The sequence below is a fragment of the Papaver somniferum genome, chromosome 11 (assembly GCF_003573695.1).
Source record: "Papaver somniferum cultivar HN1 chromosome 11, ASM357369v1, whole genome shotgun sequence".
Taxonomy (NCBI): domain Eukaryota; kingdom Viridiplantae; phylum Streptophyta; class Magnoliopsida; order Ranunculales; family Papaveraceae; genus Papaver; species Papaver somniferum.
In genome coordinates this window covers 73,519,919-73,524,543 of record NC_039368.1, presented here as the reverse complement: position 1 = coordinate 73,524,543, position 4,625 = coordinate 73,519,919, and the positions used below count along the sequence as shown (strand labels likewise).

The following is a 4,625-nucleotide window of genomic DNA, read 5'->3' as shown; positions in this document are numbered from 1 at the left end:
GTCCCTTCGGGGACATCCGATAAAATTGGAACGATACAGAGAAGATTAGCATGGCCCCTGCGCAAGGATGACACGCACAAATCGAGAAATGGTCCAAATTTTTTTGGTTTTCTTTTTCTTGGTGGTCTGAGCAACCGAGATGAGGCAATCTTCATAATCACATGTTTTCTTTGCAACAAGAGGACTGTTGTTGTGCTGATGAGGCAATCTTCATAATCACATGTTTTCTTTGCAACAAGAGGACTGTTGTTGTGCTCTTTCCGGTGGCCTCGAGACGTACCAGAAGAGCACACCATGTCAAAAACTCAGAAGAGCGATTCTTCGTCAAAAACTAGGGGAGGAAGTAACTACTTCAGGTCAGTAGTTGTTGTTGTCCCCTTGACTACTGAACCTGATTTCACCTGGACTATTTACGTGATTCTTGTATGTAATTACTACACTTCGAAAATTTACTCCCTCTATACCGAAACAAAGAAAAAACGTACTAGATTTCAAGTCATGGAAAGAAAAAATATCACTATTATTACACACAGGCACAAATCTATGAACCTTTAGGCGAGGATGTTGTGACCAGAGAGATTCCAACTCTTAAGTGCCTGACTGGCATAGACCGGCATCAACATATCTTTGTGACTTTCTAGCAGCCCAGTTTCAGATATAAGTTAGTTCTTTTCCTTTTCGGGAAACAAGTTTTGTGTTCAACGAATACTTACACATTCAACTGGTGTATCCTATAAAATATTTAGAAGTGAATATTCATTGTCATTTTTAATATCTTTTTAATATAATTTTGACCCGCATGTTTAAAGTCGGATTTCTTGATATTCAAATGTCGGTTTCCTAGTGTAGTATGCATGCGGTGTACTCGACAAGATTAATAAACTGCCTCGTCATTTTAAAAAATGAACTTCGGGTTCAAAATTTGGAGCACGTCTCTTCTTGGATATGTTTTTATCCAAGAAAACAAATCCGCTGGAGCATAACATTTATGAGGTGTTGATTTCTTCTTCTTAACAAAGTAAACCTAGAGAAATCAACCACAAATATTCTAGATGGAGGGGGTGTTTAACATTTTGCATTCAATGAATGGAAGGTATCGTAAAACGCTCTCACATAAAGCAAAGCCAAATTCACCCCAGTCATGACTTAACCCACCACTCTTCTATAGTCCACACACATGGAAATTAGTGATTGTCAACTTTGATGAGATATGGCACTCAAATTCATAACCTACTTTTAAGTAGGGGTGAGCGTTTGGCCCGTAATCCGTGGGTTTAACGGGACCAACCGTTCTTTTGTGGATAGATGTCCGGACCGTTCCTTAATGGGTTGGATGCAAATGAAATTTTTGAAATCCAACAGATTACGGATTGGTCCGGATACAACCTTGAAAATCCGTTGAACATCCATATCCGTTAAACTAAAGGCATTTATATAGCTCTAGAAAATACTATGGATCATTTAGGACTTCTTAAGGTGTTTGCTTGGGGTGTTGTACATGGCATTTTTATATTTGTGTATATATAGGATATGTAGGTTTTATAAGGAGTCATTTGTCTAGTGATAAACGCAATTATGTGTCTATTTTGATCTCAATTTCATATGTTGTTAGTACCCATTTATGTACTTATTTTGGCATTTTTGTGTCTTTGTAGGTGTTTATGGAGAAATAAACATGTGCATAGAAATTGGCTCGAAAAATGGTATTTGCACCCTCGGAAGGAATTACTGAATGGACGCCAGAAGTATGTTGGAGACACCCCAGGACATGTATTATTTACATCCTTCAAATGGATAAGGGGTACTCAGTTGATAAGGGCCACCTCAGGGTAACTACTATTTTCACCCCATCAGTGGTTAGGTGGAGACCACCTTTCTTCACAAATTCAAAAACTAAATTTGGCAGGAAGATTTGCTTCACATCTGCGTAACTGCTGGATTGGGTTTTAAGGAGATTTGGTCGGAGTTTTTGTTAGAGTTTTACCTGGAATGTCTTATCACATCGAAACAGGCTTGGTAACGGGCCCTAATTCGAAGGAGAAAGGTTCTTCACGTAGCTTTCCTAAGACAGGGGAGTTAACTATATCGGGTCTTCTTGGATTTTGGGGAGAGTTTTGAACGAGATTTAATCGGATATTATCATGGGTATGGACTGATATTGGCATGTTAACGTAAATCAGGTTTGGTAGTTGGTTTGAGATCGAAGAAAAAGGAAGTTCACCGGACTTTCTTTACAAACAGGGATAAGAATTATTTACGGGAAATTTGAGTGAATATTTGGGAGGATATATTATCTAATTTGTTTTGAATCTATCTAAGGAAGTTGTTGTTGAAGAAGGAAAGACTACAGACGCGTAGAAGAGCTGGCAGGTAATTATTTTCGTGACTTGCTGGAGGGTGAAAGGAAAACTATTTTCGAATATTTCTTGCCTTGGAGGTTGTTGTGAGGTATAAATACAAGTGTTGGGAGTCTAAGAAGGGGATCGAGATCGAGTCGAGAGTTTGGGGTCGATAGAATCGGAGCAGAGAAGCACAGGTGAAGTTGCAGGAATATTCACCTGCTGCTGGTGAAGAAGAGAAGCTGAAGAACATTGGACAGACGATGACAGTCGCAGAGGCAGTCTTTTTCAAACAACATAACAGAAGTATAGTTGTTCAACAATAATAGATAACATATATCATAAGCTTGTCATCTTTTCTCTGTAACAGTTCAACCCGTTGTAACAGCTGTTTGTAACACCGTTGCAGCGTTGCAAACTGTCTGCTTTATTAGTTTTCTCTTGTTTTTCACCTATTTGAGCTATGAACAACTATTTTGAGCACGTGAATAATATGAGGAGCTAAACCCCAACACTGGGATGAAGGAGGAAGCCATATTTCATGCGTGTGGTAATTATATTTAATTCTTTCATGACTTTTTGCAAGGATTATTAATTGTTTTATGGTTTTTATTGAATGGTTGTGATTTCAATTGATGGGTTATACTTAGGTTAAGTCTTTTGATATCCCATGCTTTAGATTTACAGTCGTTGCTTACAAAAATCTACCTTGGCAAAGAAACAGAGTAAATATTCTATTTGAGGTATAATTGTCTATAATAACTATATGAATCGCATGAATGGATTTATTGGTGGAATCCTGAGTCCCGGTATCTCGTAACATTTAAGTGAAACCAAAATAAAGTCTGAAATCAAATCTTTGCAAGTATTTGAACGAACTTCTACTTATCACTTTCAAAACTACATCAATTTTTGGTGCCGCCGACGCGGATTTGTATTTAGATTTGTTTTAGGTTTATTTTTATTTTTATTCTTTTTTATTCTTTTTTACGCATTTTGGTATTTCTCGATTCTTTTCAGATTTGGAGCAAAGCTACAAGGAAAGAAAAAGTGTTATAAAAGGAAAGCATCGCCAAAGAAGGAAAGAAAAGAGGAATCTGAAAGGAGTGAAGAAGAAGATTTTGTATATAGTTATTTTGTTTATTTTTAGAAAGTGTAAATAGGATTTTATTTTTGTAATTTTTCTTTTCCTTTTTGGACATTTTTATTTTTGGACTTTATTTTTGGAGTGGACATTATTATTATTTTGAAACCCTAAGGAAGGGTTAAAAATTAAATATAAGTTGTTTGCAGGGAAGGACGACAATTACGATACTGTCTCCACCCCTCGGGTTCGTACACTGACATTGGAGTCGGTGGCCTGAGTCGACTTCAACGGTTCATCGCCCGTCTGGTACGGGAGGTAAGACTCTATCCACCCACGAATCCCCTGTCAGTGGGTTTTATTTTGTGTGACAACTCACACCCCTGCAGTAGAATGTCGAACTGGTATTACAATAGCCAATACAACGAATATCCGACTGAGTTTCAAAATGGACGTTACTACTTTGACCATAGTGTGAATAGTGGTTGGGAACATCAGCCTTTTGAAGATTATGGTCCATACCATGGTGAGCCCAATTACTATCCACATACGCACCGGTCATATGAGCAAAATTCTTATATTTCTCCTTTAGAAGAGTCTCTCAGGAAATTAGAAGAGTCGACACGTAGGATAGCTGAGATGAATAACTTAGTTTATGACGAAAGAAAACTTTCTATAGAGGAATCCCTCAAGCTGATAGCTGAGACGAACGAAAGAATTGCTCGAAATAATCTTAATTTTCAATACAGTGTCTCTAATAATACCCTTGAAAATGAGGATAGTTATTTGCATAAACAGGATGACGAGGATAAAATTGGTTACACTACTTGTTTAGATTAGGTTCAACCATTTTCATGTTCTTATAATAATGATTATGATGAGGATAATGTTGATGAAGAATTTGAAATATGTAGGCATAGTGATCAGGAATTTGTTACTCCAATTAAGCTTTACGATGATAATATTATTTCTAGTTCAAATCCAAATAATCTTAATAATTATTCACATATTCAAAAGGACGAGGATTTGACTAGAGATACCCCCGTTTTAGACGATGTAGTATTTCCTGTTTACGAAGTCGATAATGGTGTAGAGGAACGAGTTTATTCTGAGAATACTGTTTTAGAGTCCCAGGACTTAGAAACATTAGTCTTAGACGAAGAAGATGAACTCGTAGAGCTTTTAAATATGAGTGAGGATGC

General features: G+C 37.1%; 1 non-coding gene across 1 annotated transcript; it reads left to right on the top strand.

The window, feature by feature from the left end:
- LOC113325657 lies at positions 1-103 on the top strand. Its single transcript, XR_003348108.1, has one exon. It is a non-coding gene; the product is annotated as a U6 spliceosomal RNA (small nuclear RNA).
- The last annotated feature ends 4,522 nt before the right edge of the window (positions 104-4,625 follow it).